We start from the raw sequence: 25,310 nt of genomic DNA on the forward strand, positions 1-25,310 counted from the left end.
CCTGTATGATCTGTCTTACATATGGAACCTAAAAAAGTCAAAATTCCAGAAACAGAGGATGGAATCAGTAGTTGCCAAGGACCAGGGGTAGGAAATGGGAAGATGTTGGTCAAAGTGTACAAACTTCAGTTACAAGATAAGTAAGTTTTACAGATCTAATGTGCAGCATGGTACATATAGTTAACAATACTGTACTGTATACTTGAAATTTGCTAAGAGAGTAGATCTTAAGTGTTCTCACTGCACTAAAAAAAAAAAGATAACTATGGGAGGTGATGGATATGTTAATTAACTTGATTGTGGTAATCATTTCACAGTTTGCATATCGAACCATCACATTCATCTCAAATGTATACAATTTTTAATTTGTTAATTACACCTCAGCAAAACTGAAAACAAAACAAAACAAAAAAAAGGCCTGGATTTAAATTCTGGCTCTGCTGTTAATCTTTGTGTGACATTCGACAAGTTATTTAAATTCCTGAGCCTCGCGTTCCTCAGTGCCACATATAAGCATTATAAAACCTGCCCCAAAGGACTGTTGGACGCATTAAATAAGACAATAAATATTAAAAAAAAAAACAATAAATTTAGAGCTCCTTGAGTAATGGCTGGCACGTAATGCCATGGAATACACACATTCAATAAATATGATTTCAATAAGATCGGGTTAACTTCATTGGTTTAGTGTTACTTACGATTTTCCCCAGTAGTGGAGGAATAGATGGCCAAAGCAGAGGAGAGAATGGAAAAAGTGGAAGCGACTGAATCAGCAAGGTGTCCTCCAGTGGGAACCAAATTGGGAGCTGGCAGAGCTCAGTTTAATTCTTACGCTGCCATGTAATGCCTACGTGACTTTTGATCCAATAACTCAATTTTTTTTCCAAGCACTGGTTGGAATAGACTTGTACAAGTTTGTGCTGCTAGATTATTTCATCCTTGAAGTGGATCAACAAGATAGAAAATTATTCTCTAATCCAGTGTTTGAGGGAACACTCTGTTCTTAATGCTGTTTTGGGAGTGGTGCTTCCAGGACTGACTGGTGTTTGGATGGCAATGCTTAGGCCTGAAAGCCGCTAGCAAGATGTCTTACAAATGTTCCATTCAAATCACTGCCTGCCAGTAGGGCCCAGGCAGCTGTTGTTTCCAGGGCAGTCAAATATCTTCGTACATTTGCATGAGATGTGGATATGCTTTGAAATCTTTGGGACAAAAAAAAAAAAAATGATTTTTTTCAGCCAGTGTTTGGTCAGTGAGGGAAAAATCTCATGGAGGAGATGCGTAATTCTGCAATTTCTCTCCTTTGTTTCCTCATCTGGTCATTGCCAATCCTGGAAGCAGGACGAAATTCAGAAAAAGGATCTTTAGACAGGACACAAAGGAAAAAAAATTTCAGGTTAGTATTAGGGAGCATAGGGTGCAGAACATGTCTCTGCTGATCAAGCTACAAAGCAAATGGGTTGTATAATAAGAGATTGTTTCCACATCCGAATTCTCCCCAATAGAACCATTTTGGAAAATAACGCTGTGAAATGTGTGTCAGGATGACCCGTGGAGACCTAATTCGGCCCCGCCTGCCGGCGTTCACTTAAGCAGTCCCATAACCAGGGCTTATCTGAATCCGGGTGGCCTCACCCAGACTCTGTTCCTTCCAGTTGATCATTCTCTGTGTTTCCTGTCTTCCTCATAATCTTAGATTATTTATTTCCTGTCCCTATAGAATTTGGAAAGCGACTTTTATTCTGTTGAGGGAATGAAAGGGAGTTCTTCCTCTGGTTTTTTGGTAGGAGATAAATGAATGGGTGTAAGAATGGGATCCAAAGGAAAGGAAGATAAACTGAAGAAAACAAGATGTAATGTAGTTTTGTGTTATGTTTTGCAAGAGCAATAGAAGGGCAGGTGAAATGGATATGGGCTGGAATGTGGATTAGTAATGATGAGGGTTCGGCATGAATACTCATTTGTCTTGCTCCTCCTCCAGACTTTGAGGTCTTTGAGGTTAGCCTCTGGATCTGATTCATCTTTAAAACATACAACAGTAGCTGCCCACTGCTTGAATTAAGCCAATAGCCCCTTCACATGTGTCCCCGGTTCTCTGGTGACAGAAAACAGTGGAAAAGAGCACAGGCTTTGGAGTCAATGGGACAGAACGTGAGTTCTGGTCTGTCACTTTGTGATCTCTGCCTTTTCCCTGATTCTCATTTTCTTTATCTTAAAAAAAAAAAAAAAAATGGCAGTGATAATGCAAAGTAGCCTGCGCAGTTGTAATGAGGATTAAATTAAATAATGCATGAGCACATGTTGTGGGCATAGTGCTGTCATATAGTTAATATACCCTGAAAGTAACTATTGTTATTTCAAACTAACTATGTGACTGTGGATAAGTCATTTTCTCACTGTAGCATTTGACGGATAACAATTGTTACATAAATTGTTGTAAAGATTTATTGAGATAATCCTTATAAAATACACAGTGCCTGTGATATAGTGGTTAGTCATTAAATGTAGAAGTCATTAAACCTCTACTCCTGGTTGTCTTTTCCATTCTTTTCTTTCACTATTTCCCTGCATATAACCAATACTCTAGCCAAAATGAGCAACTTGTTCCTCAGACGTCCCTCAACCTTTGCTCCTTTTATTGTTTACTCTCTTTTTCCGTTTTTCTGCCTCTGTCTATAACAACCTTGGGCATTTTTTGAAGCTTATCTCAAAAACTACTGACTTCATGACATATTACTTAATGTATATATAGGCTTAAATAGCCTCCAAGTGGGTTATTTTTTTTTTTTTTTCCCATTAAACACTCCCTTAATACTCTTTTATTTCTTTACCACTACATATCTTCTTCCTTTTTGAGTTTACAGGCATTTTTGTTCTCTATCTTGCTACTTACCTTCTCCCCAGCTGTTGATGGTAAAATCACCGGTCTCCAGGCACATTTATCTGCCAGATTCTAGCTCATTAGCTAGGAAATTATCATTTCCAGGGAGATTGAAATCTCTCTTTCTGAAAGAAGAAAGGATTCTCTTGCTGAATTCACATATTGAGTTAAATATCTCTGGTATCTTCTCATAGTAACCCTAGGATTCTCTTGCTGAGTTCACATATTGAGTTAAATATCTCTGATATCTTCTCATAGTAACCCTATATATGCCAAATAGCTTGAAACAAAGCCCAATTTTTAATTTGAAAAGGAAAAAGATGACTGGCTTATTTATAATTAATACACAGAAAGTTAATTCTAAAAATAGGGTAGGGCAATCCAAAAGCTTCTCATCGACCTCAATTTGCAAAATTTTTATATTCACTAAACATTTACTGAATAGCTGAACCATTTTCCCTCTTCCCAGAAGCTGTGCTGTATTTATTGGAATGAATCTCAGCACTTTCTTCCCATTTTCAGATGACTGTAACATATGAACTTTCTTACAAGGTCAGCAACCAGAGCTGGAGGATTTGTGGGGATTTGTGTTTTGAAGCCAAAGATTCTTGGAAACGAGAAGAAACTTTGATACAGAGATTGGTATTCTCTATATTGTGGACTCTCCAGAAAAGCAGTTTGTAACATACTTAATATTTTTGTGCCAGCAATAAATCCAATGGACAATGGCACAAAAGTAAAAATGTTCCCGGAACAGCTGGAGGCCTTTGACCTTAGCAAGTCTGGCAACTTTGACTTGGTTTTCTCAGCCGCCACATTCGGCCTTCATATTGTGCTTTGTACCTGGACTCACCCCTTCCAGGGTCACGCACAGTTTATCTGGCCGCATTTTTCCTGCGGAGGCTCAAAGATACATTTTAAAAAAAGCAAACTCACTGCTCTTCTTGCTGGCGAATTTCTCTGTTGCCCTAAACGAAAGCAACAACGTAGGCTGCCATGAGTAGATTTCGCAAGGCTTACTTGTAGGAATGGTTTCCATATGGTGTAAGATTAATTATTCAAACACAGAGCAGTTGAAGAGCCCTAAGGCATTTTAATTGTCCCGAAAGAAAAGAACAAGAAAGGAAAAGATACTGAAACATGTCAGTGACTCTCAAAATAAATTTATGCAGGTCAAGGCATGGAGCCTATTATTTAAGCTATGTTTTAAGGCCTTAATTTATGTTTTGTGGAAACATAGGCCTTAAATTATGTTTAAAAATTCACTAACAGTGTGTACCAAAATTGAAAAAAAAAATACATGCATAATAAAGAGACAGTTCTTATTATTCTTTAAAGAGGACCAGGAGTAAAAGGCAGACAAACAACTGAACAAATCTATGATAAAATTCACATATGCCTACAAAACGCAAAATATAGCCTAAAATATTATCTTCATATAAGGAATATAATTTTATTTATTTATTATTTTTTAAAATTCTTATTTATTTGAGAGAAAGACAGAGAGAGAGTAGGGGAGAGGAGCAGAAAGAGAGAAAGAATCTCAAGCAGGCTCAATACTCCTCATAGGGCCTGACATGGAGCTTGATCCCACAACCCTGGGATAATGACCTGAGCTGAAAGCAAGAGTCAGACGCTCAACTCAGCCACCCAGGTGCCCTTAATTTATCTTTATAAAGTTCTTATGGGAAAATGAAGGCTTAGAACTCTCCACTGACTTGTCTAAATGATACCAATACCATGGGCTTACATGCCTTGGGCTTTACCTGACTAGAACGATTCTATGTGTGCATGTTTATATGTTTGTGCATATACCATTTGTACTAAATTACAGTATATTAGATTATGGATATTTAAAGAGTGAAGATTATGTTCAACTCCTATCTGTATTGTAATGTAACACATGGCACATGGCCTGGCAAGTAGAAAGCATGTTATAATTATAATACATAAAACAAGTTAACATAGTGACAGAGCAGTTTTTAAGCACAATAATGATAATTCATTCATTTGCTCATTTATTCTACAAATGCTTATAAACTGCCTACTCTATCTAGATACTGTATGAATTAAAATGCATATCTTGTCTCAAGCAATTAGAGGGGTAGGAAGATATATAAACAAATAATTATAAATACTGAGAGAAAATCTTTTATCAGTTGTATAAAAAATTATACTGTAGGAACTAATCCGAATATAATGGTAATTTTAGTTAATGTAAATGAGTCAAGCTCACCAATTAAAATACAGACTATTGAACTAGATTTTTCAAAAGAAGTCTAATATTATGTAGTCCTTACGGGAGACATTTAAGACAAAAGATACAGAGAGATTTTAAATAAAAGAATGGAAAAATTATTTCAAGCAAATCTGAACCAAGAGAAAGTGGGGTATCACTCTTAATGTATGACAAAATAGAAGTTGAGAAAAAATATCATAAAGGACACTGGAGTATGTTCTATACTGGAAAAAAAAAAAACACCAGTAGAACAGAAAAACATAACCATCATGAACATGAGCACGCCTAACATTTCACTGCATGCACACTCAACCTGGCAACCTAGGACAAGATCAAGCAATAAGTTACAGAATTTCAGGGATAAACAAATTCTAAAACTGGATATTTAACACATACACCTTTCTTTGAAACTCAGAAACTGCTCACCAAAGAATACTTGTTTTTCTATCCTATTCTGAAAAATATTATACTTCATGACACAAAGGAAGCTTCAATAGTTCCAAAGTACCAACATTATATAGACTACATTTTCTGATTATAATCCAGTAAAATTAGAATTTAATATCAAAATGACAGCTAAAAAAAGTCAAAAGTTTGGAAATTAAAAACATATTATCAAATAATCTTTAGGAAAAAAATGAAATAAAGGATTAAAGGAAGTAAAGAAATGCTTAGATCTGAATAATAATAACACTATGTATCAAGTTTTGTGAGAGCCAATCAAATTGGTGCCGAGAGGGAAATGCATAGCTTTACAGGCATTAATCAGAAAAAAAAAAAAAAAAAGAGGCTGAAAACAAGTGAGCTAAGCATGCAGTCTGAGTTGGAAAATGAGAAAAAGAGCAAGAGAAAAACCCAAGAAAAGAAGGAACAAAACAGTAAGTATACAATAAGAAATCGATAAAATATAGAGCAAAATGTAATATAGGAGGTATTTATCCAAGCTTATTGTTTGAAAGATAAATAAGAGAAATATCTCTCCAAACACAAAAGTAGAAAACCCAAAACTGGCACGAGAAGAAATAGAAAATTTGAACAGACTATTAAACATCTAAGAAATGAAAATGGCAACCAAATATCTCCCCTCCAAAATACCCCCTGCCCAGATGGCTTTTTAGTTCAGACATACACATCCTTTGAGAAATAGTTCCTATCTTATACAAGTTGTTCTGCCAAATTTTAAGAGTGTTAAAGATATATAGTTTGTTTTATGAGTGAGTTCTTCATTATAAAACCAAATTAAAAACTGCAGAAGAAAACAAAATTGTAGGTCTATTTTATGAATGTGGATACTAGAATCTAAAATAAAATATTAGTTAACATAGTCTTAAAAATATTAAAAAGTCTACATACTGATCAAGTAGGTTTGTACCAGGAATGCAAGCATTTTTAACATTAGAACATAAATCAATGTTATTCACCAAAGTAACAGATCCAAAGACAAGAAGTGTGTAATTATCTCAACTGATGCAGAAAAAGCAGCTGGTGATGTATAGCTTTTGATTTTATATATATATTTATACTGATTTTGTATTTATGTATTTATAAATATAAACATGATGTAATTTACATATAATTACATATATCTTACCAAATTAGGGATATATTGGAAATTCGTTAAATTGGTAGCTATATGCCAAAAACTCACAGCAAACATTCTTCTTCTTTTTTTTTTTTAATGGTTCATAGCTTTTTTTTCTTTCATGTTTATTTATTTTAGGGAGAGAGATAGAGACAGAGCGCAAGCAGTGGAGGGGCAGAGAGAGAGGGAGACACAAAAACTGAAGCAGGCTCCAGGTTCCAAGTTGTCAGCACAAAGCCTGATGCGGGGCTCCAGCTCACCAACTATGAGATCATGACCTGAGCCGAAGTTGGACGCTTAACCAACTGAGCCACCCAGGCGCCCCCAGGAAACATTCTTCTTAATGCAGAAAGTAAAAACGCACTTCCTTTAAAACTGGGGATAAGAAAAGTATGTTTACTGTCATCACTATTGTTTGTCACAGAACCGGAAGGCCTGACCTGTGTTATACAGAGAGAAAAGAAGTAAAACAAGGACTGGATGGGGAGAGAAAGATAAAGAACTTTATTATTTTTTTTGGAAACAATGTTACCCAAAACACATAAAAAATAATCATCCATTCAACAAGCTATTAGAATCCATGAGAGTTTAGGGGCGCCTGGGTGGCGCAGTCGGCTAAGCGTCCGACTTCAGCCAGGTCACGATCTCGCGGTCCGGGAGTTCGAGCCCCGCGTCAGGCTCTGGGCTGATGGCTCAGAGCCTGGAGCCTGTTTCCGATTCTGTGTCTCCCTCTCTCTCTGCCCCTCCCCCGTTCATGCGCTGTCTCTCTCTGTCCCAAATAAATAAATAAATGTTGAAAAAAAAAATTAAAAAAAAAAGAATGCATGAGAGTTTAGCAAACTTGCCTATCACAGATCAATTGACAAAGACAATACCATTTCTTTACATCAGAAATAACTGAAAAATATAACGAAAATGGAATACATTTCATAATACCAGCAAGAACTGTTGGGTATCTTTGAATTAATATAATCAAGACTACATAGACTCTCTATGAAGAAAATGCCAACACTCTAGCAAGAGTGATGGAAGATAATCTGAATAGATGGAAATAACTTCCATGCCCATGGATAGCGTGATTTTCCGCTATAAAGATATCAGTTTTCCTGCACTTAATCTATAAAGTCAGTGCGATCCCAATAAAAATTCCAGTTGTAAATTTTGAGATGTCATAAAGATAATCTCTTAAAAATTTTACTTTTCATGTTTCACATTTAATCTTTAATTCATCTGGAAATGTTTTTGTCCTGGCTTCTTTTATGTAACAGTACATCCTTTCCTTATTGATTTGCAATGTTCTCAAGCTGCCTTCAAAGAGGAACTGTTTCTGGTTTCTGTATTGTTATGTACCTGTTTTCCTTGTGCCATAACAAATCTTACAATTTCCTAAGACTTCTAATAATTCTGTTGTCTGGAAGACTAAGTGTTCTCCTTTTCTTAAAATTATTTTGGCTATGCTTGGCTTTTTGGCTTCTCATATACTCTTGATTAGCCTTGTCAAATTTTATTTAAAATCTTTTTGGGATTTTTCTTGGAATTTTATTTAAAATGATTGAGAAATTTGAGGAGAAATGACATCTTTAGAAAATTGAATCTGTCCATCCATGGCCATGACATGTTTTAAAACTTCTTCAGTTGATTTTATATTTTTTATACAAATTTTACATTTTTTCCCGTAAAGATCTTGAACATCTTTTGTTTGATTTATTATGACTTTCAGTGTTGTTGTGAATGGCATTTAAAAGTGACACTTAAATATAATTTCTACTGGTGTATTTAGGAACACTGAGGATTTAAAAAATACCCTTTATTTTATTTTTATTTAATTTTTTTAAATGTTTATTTATTTATTTATTTATTTTATTTTTTCAACGTTTATTTATTTTTGGGACAGAGAGAGACAGAGCATGAACGGGGGAGGGGCAGAGAGAGAGGGAGACACAGAATCGGAAACAGGCTCCAGGCTCCGAGCCATCAGCCCAGAGCCTGACGTGGGGCTCAAACTCCCGGACTGCGAGATCGTGACCTGGCTGAAGTCGGACGCTTAACCGACTGCGCCACCCAGGCGCCCCTAAAATGTTTATTTTTGAGAGAGAAAGAGATAGAGCAGGAGCAGGGGAGGAGCAGAGGGAGAGGAAGACACAGAATCCAAAGCAGACTCCAGAAAAAAAAAACCTTCTTTTTATAACACGGTAATCATATTGATTATCATATTAATTAACTCCCATATTAATCTAAAAATTTGTCTATAGCTTCCTTCAATTTCTATGTAGGCAAATATAAACAGTAAATATTGACAATGCTGTTTTTGTATATTCTTTTCAAAAATATATTTTAGATTTTTTGTTTGTTTTATTGCATTGGTAGGAATAAGGTAGATAGTAGGTATCTTTTCTTTGTTTTTAACTTGCAAGGAAATGCTTCTCACGTTCCCCCTGATTATGATGTGATATATTATAGATTTTTAAAAAATGAATATCCTTTATCTGGAGAAAATGTTCTCTTCAAATCTTAGTCTGCTAAGAGTTATTATTTTTAAAACCAAGAGGGGTCTTAAATTATACATATAAGGTTGTTTTTTCATGTGTTGCAATATCACAGATTATCTTCTCATTAATCTCTCAATATGATGGGTTACAATAATAGATTTTCTAATGTTGGCCTTATTAAATTATTTTTGTTTGCTTGGTGATTAAAAGGTCTAATGCCAATTAAGTTATTCCCATGATTAGTCACAGTTACCATTAATGTTTTAGATACCCACTGTTTGTTTTGACTTACACATTTGTTTTCCAATCTCCTTGCATTCAATTTCACCTCTCTTTGTACAACTTTCTGAAGTAAATACATTGCCAACAAATTACAGTATTCATCCAAAAATATATTTGTGTATTTTGTCCTTCCTCTGAAGTGATAGTTTACCTAGAAATAAAAATTTTAGTTTGAAATTTGCTTTCCTAGTACTTTCAAATGCTTTTCCATTACCTTCTGGCTTCTTCCAATACTGTTGCAAAATCTGAGGTCAGTCTAACAGTTGCCTTTTCTCATCAGTGATTTTAAGATTTTTCTTTTAATTCTTTGGTGGTCTGTGTTTCACTATGACATGGGTATCTGTGTTTATGTTTCTATTTACATGGCTCAGGACTGCGCTTCAGCCATGTGATGAATTCATGCTTTTCTTCAATGGCATTTTCAAAGACGTTATTTCTTCACATACTGCCTCTGTCTCACTTTCGTTCACGCCTGTTTCTTCAACTTTTACTAACTGGTGTTGGACATGCTCAATTTATCCTCTATGTGTCTTAATACTCTTTCATACCAAATTCTGAGTAGTTTGCTAAAATATTTTACTGAATTCTTTACTGAATTTTAAGTAGCTTACTAAAATATTTCCCCCTATTCACTAATGTCTTCTTCTTTTGTAGTGAAATTTTTAATGTTTATTTATTTTTGAGAGAGAGAAAGAGACAGAGTGCAAGCAGAGGAGGAGTAGAAAGAGAGGGAGACACAGAATCAGAAGCAGGCTCCAGGCTCAGAGCTGTCAGCACAGAGCCCAACGTAGGGCTCGAACTCACCAACAGCGAGATCATGACCTGAGCCGAAGTGGGCCGCTTAAGCGACTGAGCCACCCAGGTGCCCCTCTTCTTGATTCTTATGTCTGTTGATGAGTTCCCTCATATATTTTGTCTCTTTGAATAATGAGTTTACCTTGTTTGGGCTACTCTTTGTAGGAATCCTAATCAGCCAAGTCATTAGATTATCTTTCCAGAATTGTTTTAGTTTCTTTTTTTTTTCAACGTTTATTTATTTTTGGGACAGAGAGAGACAGAGCATGAATGGGGGAGGGGCAGAGAGAGAGGGAGACACAGAATCGGAAACAGGCTCCAGGCTCTGAGCCATCAGCCCAGAGCCCGACGCAGGGCTCGAACTCCCGGACCGCGAGATCGTGACCTGGCTGAAGTCGGACGCTTAGCCGACTGCGCCACCCAGGCTCCCCGAATTGTTTTAGTTTCTATGCAGTTGCCCAAGGGGGCAGAATTTTGCGCTAATTCATCAACTTGAGAGTTCTTAGATACAAAGGTAGTATACATTTAGAGTTCAAACCCATCTTCAGAGTAGACCTAACTTTTTGATTTCTCATGGGAGACATTTTTTGGATATAAACCCAGATACCAACAAGCATCCATGTAATCCCTCTATGCTACTGCATGAATTTCTTTCTGGTCATTTATTGACTCATTTATTCAACAGTATTTGTTGCATATTAACTGTGTGCTACACACAGTCCTAGATGCTGTCTACTCTCAGTACAAAGATGTCCCTGATATACTTTTCAAAACAAACAAACAAACAAACCCAGAATACAGGGGTGCCTGGGTGGCTCAGTTGGCTAAGCATCCAACTTTTGACTTCGGCTCACGTCACGATCTCATGGTTCATGAGATTGAGTCCCACGATAGGCTCTTTGCCGATGGCCTGGAGCCTGCTTGAGATTCGCACTCTCCATCTGCCCCTCCTCTGCTCTGTCTCTCTCTCTCCCTCAAAATAAATAAGTTAAAAAAAAAAAAAGAATGTAAAATGGTTCAGTTAGTTACTCAAATGTCACAGTAGCAGAAATGTAGGCAGTCCTGCATTTCAAGGCAGTAGAGCCTCGTCAGGAGTTAGCCAGGTTCAGTCTGTGCCAGGGCATACACACTGCATTTCCTACTTCAGATTCTAGAGCCAGGAAGATTTGTTGATTTGTTTTTACAACTTCTCAATGGAAAGAATGAGGTATTGGCATGAGTCACCATGGTCAGTCTGTGCTGCTCATGTTTCTAGCCTCTGAAAAGCCTCAAAGCTCAATCAAGCCTAGAAAAATGGCCCCAATACTCTCACCTAGCTCATAGGTCTGCCATAGTGGGGTTTCAACATTTAGGCTGCTTAGGATATATAAAAAAGGCAGAACAGGTATTAGAGGCTCATTCTTCACTGAGGTGGTGAAATGGGGTGAATACAACCAAAGATTAATTAATCACACCCTTCCTTTGTCTACTGGTTGTTAGTTTTACCCCTTATTAAAATAGCAACAGCAACAACAGAGGTTTACGGAGATGCATTCAACGTCTGTAATAATGTAACCACATATCTCACAGCCACTTCCTTTATTTTATTTATTATTATTTTCTATTCTCAAGTTAGTTAACATACAGTGTAGTCTTGGCTTCAGGAGTAGAATCTAGTGATTCATCTCTTACATATGACACCCAGTGCTCATCCCGAAAAGTGCCCTCCTTAATGCCCGTCACCCATGTAACCACCCTCCACAATGAACCCTCATTTTGTTCTCTGTATTTACGAGTCTCTTATGGTTTGCCTCATTCTCTGTTTTTATCTTATGTTTCCTTCACTTCCCCTGTGTTCATCTGTTCAGCTTCTCAGATTCCACATATGAGTGAAATCATCTGCTATCTCTCTCTGACTGACTTATTCACTTAGCGTAATACCCTCCAGTTCCATCCACGTGGTTGCAAATTCGCACAGCCTCTTCCTATGCCCAGCGCTCTCTCCAGAGCTACCTTTCCAGATATTCATTTCCACTTTCCAGTCATACGTGTTATTCTGAGACACTGACCACCCTCACACATTTATACTGATTTGTAATTATAGACATAATTTCCTTCTTCCCTGGGGCACAAATTCATTTTTGTGGCATGAGTTATTTCTTTCGAATTGATTCGTTAAAATTTTTTGTTTTAATGTAACATTCACTTTAATTCATTGTTCACACCATCCATTTGTCAAGCTAATACTATGTGTAGGTACTAGCAGCAGAGGAGACAGATAATAAACTAATAAAAATAAGTAAATAATTTTATATAAGATAGGGGTAAATGCTAAGAAGAAATGGAAAGATTATAGGAATTGCTTGGAGGGCCTGTACCTGTACTGCAAGATGTGAAGCTCATTTGGTCATTTTTTAAAAAATTCTGTTTAAATTTTTTTTTAATGTTTATTTTGTGAGAGAGAGATAGAGCATAAGCAGGAGAGGGGCAGAGAGAGAGGGAGACAGATAATCCCAAGCAGGCTCTGCACTGTCCGCACAGAGCCCAACGCAGGGCTCAACCTGTGAAGACCATGACCTGAGCCGAAATCAAGAGTGGGACCCTTAACCTATTGAGCTCCCCCAGGCACCCTCACTTACTTATATTTAAATGTTCCCTTGGACCAGCCCACCCCCATCTACTCCCAACACTTGTTTATCACAGTGTGGTGCTATGCGAATGAGCAAGATGGATATATCTCCATCCTGTGGAACACACAGCCTTATTGAATGAGACGATCGCGAAAAATGCATAATTATAAACTTCAATAAATGCTATGAAGGAAAAGTATTTCAAGTTAAGAAACTACATGACAATGGATCTAGAGGTTGATTTAAGAGGTTAGGAAAAATTTCTTGAATAAGAATGTTTGGTCTGCAATTTGAAGAATAAATACGAGTTAAATGCATAAAAGGGGCAGTAAAAATAGGAAGAGAAAAACTGAACTACAGTAACTATATACATCGTAAGGTGGAATGAGGCTTTGTGCATCCGAAGGCATAAGATCTTAGGTGTTCTCCTTGCACACACGCACACCCAAAGGTAGCTATGTTAGGGGATGGATGAGTTAATTGACTATGGTAATCATTTCACATGCATATTTAAGTCATTATTTTGCACACATTAAAAACACATTGTACAGCCTAAATAAATACAAATTTTATTTGTCTGTCACGCCTCAATAAAACTGGAAAAAAAAAGACATAAGTCTTGGGAATTAGGCAGGACCAGGTGAAAATGCCAAAGGTCTAACATTAAAAAAAATTTTTTTTAATGTTTATATATTATCAAGAGACAGAGACAGAGTATGAGCAGAGGAGGGGCCGAGATACAGGGAGATGGGGAGACACAGGATCTGAGGCAGGCTCCAGGCTCTGAGCTGTCAGCACAGAGCCTGATGTGGGGCTTGAACTCACAAACCAAGAGTGAACTCACAAACCGAGAGTGAACTCACAAACTGAGAGATCATGACCTGAGCTGAAGTCGGACGCTTAACCGACTGAGCCACCCAGGCGCCCCTAACACTTTTAAATCTTAAAACTAATTGAAAACCACTGAAGAAGTTTAAGAAGGAGAAGGAAGACATAATAAAATACTGTTTTAAAAACATGAGTCTGGCTGCCGTATAGAGAATAGATTGAAAAGGGTCAAGAATTAATTCAGGAAGATCTATTTGGAAGACCATTGTAGAAACTCAGTGCTGGGTGATGGTAGCTTAATATAAGATGCCATTGGAAAGAGGGAAAGGAGGAGGGACATAGAAGTTACTTACAAGGTAATGTTGAACCAATAAATGTAGAGGCAAAGGCGTGCGTCAAAGACAGTGTCTTTGTTTCTAGATTATACAATTGTTGCTGATCTGGAGCAGTTCACAGTTTTAGGGAGAAATGAGAATGAATTGAGATGTTTTTGTGATACCTAGATAGAGATGTAGAGCATGTGGTTGGTGTTCAGTGTCTGATCTGAGCTGGAAATGCAAATTTGGGAGTCAAGAGCCCACTCAAATAAAACACGTGTATTTTTCAAAGTAAATGAAAATATACCTTTCCCTAAATGGGTTCCTACCTGTCTTCCTCCATAAAATGAGCTGCTTTGTACTCAGGGATGGAGGAAGGAGATGAGTCTTTTTTTTTTTTTTTTTTTTGCTTACTATTTCCTAACTCCTTCATGAGTTATAATAATAAAACCAAACAATAAATGTCTTGCACAATATCAACAAAATAGAGTTATAGAGAGAGAGTTTAAACACACAAGTTCATTGGGATGATTTGCTCAGAGTAGGCGATCGATGCATATTTGTTATTTGACCAAGTCACACTAAAAAGATTGCTAAATCACTTTTTAAATGATGGTTTACAATTGGGTTTGTTGTAAAAAACATGAATATGGCCATAAATACTCCCCTTTAAGAAGACAAGAGAAAGCCCTTCCCACTCTGGAGATGCTGACTTTGGCTGCCTAGTTCAGTGACCTGACATAACCTCAGACCCAAAGTTTCAGTCTGTCACTTAGCCTTTGGTGGACCATGGGCCTGCTCAGCTAATATAATTTGGCAGACACAACGTGTTTTATGAGAGAGGCAGTGTGGAAAGAACTCTACAATTTGCAGAAGATTTTGCCAACGTTTTTAACCACTCATCTTCCCAAATGCTCTGCCTCAGTCAAATTAATTTACAAATATCTTGTATTTTCCATGTCTTTTTCCATTCCCTCTCTAGGGGCCAAGTACTCGGCATTAATCTGGGCTATAATAGCCTCATGGGATCAGGCTGAGTAATCATCTGGAGGGACCAGAAAAAGACACTACGTAAGGGCCAAGTTCAAATTACTATCAAGGAAAGGGGAGCAAGAGATAGCACCAGAGGAACAACGTTAAATGTTGGGTCCCAAGGTAGAGTTCCAGGCTGTACATGGAAAATGTACCAAGAAGTCAAGAGATTAGCTGCAGGTCTCTGAGCCTAGGATACAAGAATATTAAAGATATTAATATTTTTATAGCTCTGAATAAAGTAATGTTGTCAGAAGTTTCTTCCACTGGCTCTGGGAAGTGGGTGTTTAAAGGCTCAGGATTATCTCAGACACCTGTGTCCCTTTGCCCCACACCACTCCCCTCTTTTAGAATGCTTTCCTCTCTGTCTACTTAAATCCTGCTTGTTTCTTTTGGACCAGCTCAATTCCCATGTCATGTGTCACCACTGATACAGTATTTATTTGGCCTGAGACTAACCGAGCAAAATCTATTTCCTAATAAAAATGCCCAGTCACTGTAGTATGTTTGTGTTAGGAGGTAAATTTTGCAGCCTTTAACATCTTTAAGCATTTTTCTCTCTTTTCTCCAATATTTTCAAGAAGTTTTTCTGATTTTTTTCTGAGTTTAGTCCTTTTAAACCCTTCTGAGAGTAATAACCATGTTTTGCTTATATTGCTTTATGTACTTTGTAATAATAATGATAATAAGGACTACTGGTTGCCTCAATGGATAGAGCCTATGACTTTTGATCTCGCAGTCATGGTTTTGAGCCCCACATTGGGTGTAGAGATTTCTTAAAATAATAGTAATGATAAGAATAATAATATCTATTATATATCAAGTACCAATTATATTCTAGATATTTCACCTACATTATTTCTAATTTTCATAAAAACCTTTCCAGGTATGTATGTTACACCCATTTCAGGTTTGGAAAGGTTAACCTGCTCAAAGATAGAACCAGTAAACGCTGGAGTTGAGACTAAAACTCAGATTTGGCTTCCATCACTCCAGGCTCCCTTTGAATATCTGTTGAGTTGATTAATCTGAATTGGTTGCACAGTTTATGTTACCTATCTCCTGGAGCTTCTGTGGCCATTCTTAGAGCCATTGCACATGGGAACCAGAGAAAGAGAGAGAAATAGATAGATAGATAGATCGTTAGGTAGCTAATAGCTAGGCGGCTATTGGAAAGGAGGAGGCCCACATTTTATGCCTCCTCATTTCAATGGGAAAAGCTCCAGGTTCTTTATTGGTTTTTGGTTTTCATCTTTTTTGTTTGTTTGTTTTTGCCCTCACCGTTCTTTTTTTCTTTCTTATTCACAAACTTTTTTTGAAGTTTATTCATTTTGAAAGAGAAAAAGTGTGCACACAAGCAGGAGAGGGGCAGAGAGAGAAAAAGGGAGAGAGAAAATCCCAAGCAGGCTCTGTGCTGACAGTGTAGAGCCTGACACAGGGCTCAAACCCACGAACTGTGAGATAATGACCTGAGACAAAATCAAGAGTCTGATGCTTAACCGAATGAGTCACCCAGGTGCCACACACCATTCACTAAAAAAAAAAAAAAAAAAAAAAAGAGTTTTCTTATATCATACTTCAACACTTCTTCCCACCTCCCTGATTTAATTTTCCATCAGTAAAATGTCTAATTTATATGTATAATTTTCCAAAAGCTTTTTAGGTAAATAAATAAATTCCAAAAAGTTAACTTGTTCAGCAGGGGCTAATTTGTATGGTCTTGTGTGTGTGTGTGTGTGGTGTGTGTGTATATATATATATATATACACACATACACACATATATACATATATGTACATATATGTACATATACATACATGTACATATATACGTACCTATATATGTATATATATGTGTATATATATGTATATATATGTGTATATATATGTGTGTGTATATATATATGTGTATATATATGGTTTTGAAGTTTTTAAGAGGAGAAAATCTAGAGGTTCTAACAAATTTATTCTTGGAGGCAACCAAGCTAGTTTTCTAAACTAAAAAGACAAATTCTGTGGATTCTCTTTCTGACTTGTCACTGTTCTACGCTCGTACATTTTCAGATTACCATAGACATGGTGGTGGAAAGAAATGTATAAAACAGGTTTTTGGATGTATCCCAGAGATCTCTAAACTATGTTTCAATTTTCTGTGTATGCTATATGCTTTTAAAGGAAAGTTAGTAAATTAATAGTGGCAACAAGATATGATCAATGCTGTATTGGTTAAGGCCAGTATCATGCACTCAGGTTGCCCAGAGGCCCAAGGGGACCTCTAGAGAGACCCATTTGAGTAGGGCCCTTGGTGGCTAATGACAGGCTTCCAACTAGGGAAGGCGCAGCAGATATTCTGTGTAGAAATAGTTAGTACCTTAGTACAAACTAGAAGAGAAAAGGAAAAACAAAGAAAGCTTGTGAAGTGTGCGTCTGCCCCCTTTGGGATATTCCTCAGGGATAGTAATTGATGCTCACTCTGTTGCCAAGTGATGTTCCAAGTCCTTAATTTGTGGCATTTCATCTGATCTTCACAATAAACCTACAAGGTTAGTGCTGTTATTATTCCCATTTTGCGCTGTAGGAGACACAGAGGAATTAAGAAACTTGGAGAAGTTCACACAGTTAATAAGTTGTAGACTCAGACTGTCTGACCCCAGAGCCCATGTGCCTGTCATGATACATTGCCTTCCACCAGGCTCTTCCAGATATTTGTTCCAAATGAAGAACTAGAAATAATTATTAGTGTGATTTCTTTGGCAAGTCCCTTGTGAACTTCACTAATCACAAACCCCTACATTTTAATAGCACTTCACATAATCTTCTGAAGAGAAAAGGAAGAGGCAGATTCGAGAGGAAAGGAAACTCTCTAAAAGGTGGAAGAGAGAGAACTGAAAGCGATCTCAATCCTGGCTCGCGTTGTAGAACTGAGTGCCCTGTTGGAACAGGAAGTGATGAAGACCATCATCCTTAATTAAAGCTAGAAGGGCAGTGAGTGCCAAAAAATAGACTGCAAGATGCAGATAAAAATGGGTCTCCCTCACTGGGATTCATGTGCTAACTTTTATAAACGGAAGATAAAAGATCCTACCAGGGTTCAGGTAATTCATCTTTTATCGTGTCCAAATTGTATTATTGTTAGCTTCTGTTAAGAATTCCTTGTATTGGGGCGCCTGGGTGGCTCAGTCGGTTAAGCGTCCGACTTCGGCTCAGGTTGTGATCTCGCAGTCCGTGAGTTCCAGCCCCGCGTCGGGCTCTGTGCTGACAGCTCAAAGCCTGGAGCCTGATTCAGATTCTGTGTCTCCCTCTCTCTCTGCCCCTCCCCTATTCATGCTCTGTTTCTCTCTGTCTCAAAAGTAAATAAACGTTAAAAAAAAAAAAGAATTCCTTGTATTGTTGGTGATATTATTCATGAAGGGGTTGAGATGTTCTTCAAGGATCTGGGGCAATAATCAGATAGAGGAGCCCCAGATTCTGAGGGCTTTGGGGAGCAGATTTGTGAGAAAAGAGTGAAAAGGAAGAAAGAGGGAGGATGTTTATTTTTAATAAAGAGACCCTGCCCAAACTTCCTGAAGTCAAACCAGTCTAGACTTGTTTTTTCCATTTTACACAATGTCCGCAACAACAGAATAAATTTATTAAAACCAAACAAACTGGGGGTTGAGCTTTGGCACCGAAAGCCAGACAGAAATAGAATCAGCCGCTTTTGAGTTGAGTCTAATGGCTGATTTACAAACCAGTGGGAGATGTAGGCTGTGTTGGCCTTAACTGAACCAAAGTTATTTTCATTATGAGGAGACAATGGGGAGGTAGAATGTCTGGCCTGGCGCCCAGGATGTGAGCTAGTCAGTTCTGCCCTCCTTTTCCTTCAATTTTCAAAACCCAAAATGTCGGAGTTGAAAAGAACCCTTACAGTCATTTCCTTCATCCCCTTATTTGTGTGGAGGAAATTGAGACTTGGAGAAGTCAGATGTCCTCCTGTGCCCATGACAGAAGTACATTCGAACCACGGTATGCCTGTGCTGTCGGACGGCACCTACAGATGAGGAGATTCCATTCTTGGCTCTTCTGGGCTGGGAAAATAAACGTGGAGACATTTCAGTCTGCACACCCTTGACCATAAACTCTCAGAGCCAAGTCTATCAATTAGATTAACTGTGTGTTGGAGGATTGCACAGCTCTCTCCCTTTCTTAGCCATTGAGGCTGAAGTGTTTCAGCATCAGGGACGTGTGTGTGTGTGTGTGTCTGTGTGTGTGTGTGTGTGTGTGTGTGTGTGTGTTTGTAGAGCGCTTGTTCAGAGGAGTTTCTGGGTCCAGGCCAAAATCAGTGTGTGTTTTTACATCTCAGAGTGCTTTCCATTCCTCACTTCATTTTATCTTTGCTATGTATTTGTGAGGAGATAGAAAGTTAAAATTAACTCAATTTCACATGTTAATGGAGTGGGAAAGTGATGGGAATGGGAAAATAAGACAGTCACATTCCCAGGGGGACGTGCTAAACTTAATGGAGAAGTCGCAACTGTTTCAGCTTTCCTAATGGTAGGGCCACACTGTCCCCGCTCCTTCCATTAGTATGAATTAGACCAGTTGTACAATAAATGGACGCTGGAAAGTGCAGGTGCTCCTACGTTCGTTAGTTAATTTGCTTCAACACGTTGGGTCAATTTTGAAGAGACGTATGGCATTTGGAATCCTAAGAGTCACTTTTTTCTGGATGCCATTATTTTAAAATCTAAATCTTCACATCTAAAGAGGCAGATCCTTTGACAGTCCTCTTTGTGATGAACAGTACTCCATACCTTTCTCCTCTTATGGACAATCATTTTACTATGACAGATTATAAAAGACGAGATGCCTTAAATAAATGAAACCTCATAATAGTCTCTTAAGTGCAGAGCAGAGAAATAACAGATGGAAAAGATAGTTGCTTAGAGAAGTGACTTTTTCCTTAGATTTCCCATTCACTTAAAATTTTTTTCCCTTTCCTACAACTATGGCCACTTCTCTCTGAGCTTAGAGGCTTGATCTCTCTAGAGGGAGAAAAAAATGAAATCTTTTATCTTGATGGATTTCTTAGTATCTGTTTATTTAAGGGATGTGTCCTTTACAGAATCGCGGTCAAGAATTCTTAGAAGTGCGTGAGAAATTAATATTAGCTCCACAAACACAACAGCCTTTGCTGTGGTTTGGGTTCTGTTGTTTTTGGTGACTAATAACTGTAACTGATATATGGCCTATTCCAAATGCATCTCTTTTAAGATCCTGCTTGATGGTTATCACAGCTTTCCTCATTGACTCATTAGTCATCTAGCGACAAAGTCCTTTTAAGTTTATTCTTAAAATGTCTATCTCTTACTGGAAATTGAAAACATTGTGCTTAAAAACAGACATTTGAGAACTATGTGGAAATTGTGTTTCGTGACTTGAGTTTTTCAGAAATTGTTATGCTAAGATACTGATATATACTTAAAATCACACAGATTGGAAAATGGTGAATTTCTCCTTCAGGAAACCCTGATGAACTTGAATATTCTATAATTTAGCAAATTGGAAAATAAGAAGGTGGAAGGAGAACTAGAAGGTCATAAGCTGATGACAGTTCTAAAACTGTAGCCCTAAGTAAATTGCCATTTTAACACTTGGTGTGGCTTCCATAATTATATCCAGCCTTAACCTCACTGGCTACCATTCTTTCCCAAACACGAGCTGACCCCAAGGGAGCAGTGGTTCTTTGACCCTTGGCCCTCACCTTACAGATCAACATCACATTATTGGCCACTACCATTCTTGCATTTCACAGTCACGTAAATACGTACCTTACCACAAACTACCTGCCTGCTGTGAACACCTAATATTTCCCTTTATTGACTGACTAGCTTCTTCCATCTCCAGCCCTGGCATATCATTTGTGGTGTGAAAGGAAAGAAGCATGTGGCGTGAACAGAATGAGTCAGTCCAAGAGAGGCTGCAGGTCTGAGGAATTAGATCACAAGTAATTATTTCCTACCTTCATTCTGTGGCATATTTGCCCAAGTGTGATGGAGTGAGGGTTACTCTTTCTATGGTTTATTTGCCAAAGTGTGGGGGAGTGCCCTTTGAGAGCAGTGAGATTCTTATGATCCTGATGTGGAGTGTAGAGATTTCAGGACAGGGCCAAAACTTTCGATATACTGTTCAGTGTATACCACTTCCCTCCAGATACTTCCTTCCCTGACCACACTCCTTTGTACTCAGCCTTGATACTATAACTCAACCTGATTCAATCTCTGCCCCATCCAGTGACCTGGAGCAACACCCTAGGATGAGGTGAAGATAGAGGAAGGAGTAAAGACAGAGGCCATGAGTTCGTAGGAAAGCAATAAAGGATGGACTACTGGGTGGTAATTATTAGCAAGAAGGTTGATGTGAGGAAGTGAGCGGCAGGAAGTGGAGATAGCAAGATAAGGTACTAACAACTTTGGATAAAAAAGGAAAAGATGTGTAGCAAGAAATATGATTGGGTGCACAAAATTTAGTTGGTACAAATAAGCATCACGGTCACAATTTAGACTTAAGCCTAACATCAATTTTTGCACAGCCACTAATTACTGTTCAAGTTTTCACTTTCTCTTTGTTGATGTGCATTATGACCACCATCATCAAAATATTTGAATATCTACTAAGTATATTAGAAATTCAGACCACTTCCCAAATTCCCAGTGAACTTCGTGTTTGTCCTGTAACCCATCTGGGGAACCAGATGGTGAGGATGGGAAGAGGTGAAGTTAACATTATGCTTTGGGTGTCTCATCTGTTTTCTGGTCCATCTTCATCTCATGGTAGAGGTACTCAATCAATATTTGATGAAGGGATGAATGAGTGAGTGATCATGTTGTACTGCCGCTGGAAGCCTACTCTAATCCTTTTAGTGAAGACAACATGGTCATATGTTCTGCCCCAACCCTGATTCAGTGAAGGTACTACGTATTTTATTTGATAAATAAATTCATTCTTTTGCATTGCATTGGTTCAGTGATTACGGTAATCTGAAAGAAAACACTGTTCCATCTACTACAGTAGATACTATGGTGAGCCACATAGATCACCCCCAACTTCTTTAGATCAGACACACTCTTCACCTATGTCTTAGTCTGTTTGGGATGCCATAATAAAATATCACAGACTGAGTGACTTATAAACAAGTGAAATTTATTTCTCACAGTTCTGTAGACTGTAAGTTCAAGATCAGGGAGCCATCATGGTTGCATGAGGCCCCTTTTCTGGGTTGCAGACTTCTAATTGTATTTTCACATGGGAGAAAAGGAAGGAATCTCTCTGGAGTCTCTTTTATAAAACACTCATCCCGTTCATGAGGGCTTCACTGTCCTGACCTAATTACTTCTCAAAGACCCCCCATCTCCTACTAACATCATATTAGGCATTATGATTTAATAAATGCATTTTGGGGACACACAAACATTCAGACCATGACCGCCCAGCTGCTGGTTGTATCGATTCAGCTCTTAGCTGAATCCCACTCACCGACCTCCAACACAGAGATTTCCCTCTGCTAAGGTGAGCTGCCTTTCCTGTGATCACACACCTTTCCTGGGTGCAGCCTGCATCAAGCGATCACTGTGAGGGTATAAAGGCCTGGCCCCATTCTCCAGTTTTAGACAACTCTGCAAGTACATCCCAGCACTAAATATGCCCATGAGTTAATCTGAGCCCTTGTTGTGACTGTGTCATAGCCCAACTTTTCCTTCTCCCCAATCCTACATTCCTCATTTCCCCACAGGTCCCTAGGGTACTCGCCAATAAACTTCCTGCAAGGAAATTTAGTCTCAGAGTCTTCTTCTTGGGAAACATAACCTCTAACACAACATGTTTTTTAATTTCAAAGTTCTTATGTCACCACTGCTAGAATTATGTCAGATCTTTTCTATTTTTCTTCTTCAAGCCTAGGCTAACACCATATGTTCCCATATTAAGACCAGTGGGCCTAATGTAGAATTATATCCTGCTATTAAGACTTAGTGGAACCAAAATAACAACTGGATGTGGATGAGGATGTGGAGAAAAAAGAATGCTTTTGCACTGTCAGTGGGAATGTGAATTGGTGTGGTCACTAAGGAAAACAGTATGGAGGTTCCTCAAAAAATTAAAAATAGAACTACCATACAATCTAGCAATTCCACTTTTAGGTATTAATCCGAAGAAAACCAAAACACTAATTTGAAAAGACAAATGAACCCCTATATTCACTGCAGCATTATTTGCAATAGCCATGATATGGAAGCAACCCAAGTGTCCATTGGTAGGTAAATGCATAAAGAAGATGTGATATATATAAAATGGAATATTACTCAGCCATGAAAAAGAAAGAAATATTGCCATTTACAACAGCATGGTTGGACCTAACGACTATTAATTACATAAGTGAAATAGACAGAAAAACAAATACCATTCAATTTCACTTATCTACATATAAAGGATGGAGTAGATTGGGAGACAAGGTAGGTGAAGGAGATTACGAGGTACAGTCTTTCAGTTATAAAATAAATAAGACATGGGATGTAAGGTACAGCGCAGGGAATGCAGTTAATAATATTGTAATGTGACAAATAATAACTAGACTTCTTGCAGTGACCATAATGTATATAAAGATCAAATCATTATGCCTTATACCCAAAACTAATACAATATTTTATGTCAATTGTTCTTCAATTAAAAAAAAGACTAGTGTAACTAACTGTTTGGATAATGAAACATTCAAGTTTGGATTCCACACTTTTCATAACCTATAGAAGTAACTTAACTCCTTCGCCCTTCACTGTCCCCTCCTTACCTTTACTCCTGGTGTAACTCAGGCGTTTCATTGTCAAGCCCATGGAAACAATGACAGAATGGAAAGAAAAGAGGGAGACACTGGGCTATCATGGAAATGATTTGAAGGGTGGGGACTCCCCTTCAAATTTACAGGGGTAGAATTTTAAAATTCATTTGTTTGATTTCTAGAGTACTTTTTCTCCAAAGGTTCAAAACTCAAAACAGGTTTTTAATTAAGTTCTTCCTTTTTCTAGGCTCTAGAAATGTAAAAGTACTGTAATTAGGAGCATGGGTCAGATACATCCCACTCCCTGTTTTATTTTTCTTTGCTTAGAAAACCAGATACTTTCAGAAAGGTAAAATAAATAAATAGGGCTGGTTCCAAACGCATTGTGAAATAGTTTGTCCATGATGAGCCTCTTCGCTTTTGCGGCAGACTATTTTTCTTTGTGGCTACTCTTCCCCTAACATTGAGACTTCTTGGTTTATTGCCAGTCTCCTGTCCTTCTCCTTCTCCTCCCTCTCCTGGCCATGACCTATAGTCAGTCTGATGGCCTCCCTGCTCCCTGTTGTTACTATAACTGAAACGTCCCTATTGTACAGCTAACTTTTCTCTCTTAGGAAGCAATTTTGCTTGGCACACTTATACTTGGTTAGTAAGTATTTAAATAGCTGGATGAGACTATGAATCAATAAACTGCTCCCTCACAATACACCACTTAGCACCCACCCTGCCCCCATCCACTCAAGGTAAACATGTATAAACAGGGGCCTGAAAGAAAACAACATGCCTTCCCTTGTAGCAGGACCAAACTAGGTGAGTTGGGAGAGGAGTCCTATGACAGATGAATGTGAGAGTATTGTGTTAACCATGTGCTTCTGATGTTTTGATGTGACGTCTGGGGCCTTGCTGACCCTGGAGAGACTGCTCCTCATAAGGCTAGCTAATTCACAGAGATGGTGAACAACTCACCCAGGGCTGTCTTTCATATGCAAACCAACCAAGCCAGAGACCATACCTTCCCAAACCTGCTTTAACTGAGCTCTCACTGGGCTCTCACACTCTGATCCACTATTCACCTGCTCTCATCACCTCAGGACCAGGTTCTGGACAGCTAGGGACAGATGACATTATTCAAAGCAGCCAATCTTAAACCTGCTTACCTGGCCTTGACTGTTCCTTCCCACACAAAGCACAATAAAGGCTATTGCTTATATTTTCCCCTTGGTCCCTCTGCCTCCTGACCAACCCTGGTCCTTCCCCATGGTATGGCATGTTCCCCCCTCTTGGAAACCATAACAAACTATCTTTTCAATGTCAATTGCCTCCTGGTCTGTTGGCTTCACCATGCCTGAGCAACAATAAAACCTACATTTTATTATTTATTTATTTATTTAATTTTATTTATTTTTTTTGAGACAGAGAGGGAGGGAGAAAGAATCCCAAGCAGGCTC

At 38.1% G+C, this 25,310-nt stretch overlaps 1 protein-coding gene across 2 annotated transcripts in view; it reads left to right on the forward strand.

Annotated features, from left to right (window-relative positions):
• The window catches only part of PDE6H (phosphodiesterase 6H), a 183,811-nt gene that overhangs the window by 89,619 nt on the left and 68,882 nt on the right, over window positions 1-25,310 (forward strand). The window lies entirely within an intron of this gene.

The sequence above is a fragment of the Prionailurus bengalensis genome, chromosome B4 (genome assembly GCF_016509475.1).
Source record: "Prionailurus bengalensis isolate Pbe53 chromosome B4, Fcat_Pben_1.1_paternal_pri, whole genome shotgun sequence".
NCBI classification, from domain to species: Eukaryota; Metazoa; Chordata; class Mammalia; order Carnivora; family Felidae; genus Prionailurus; species Prionailurus bengalensis.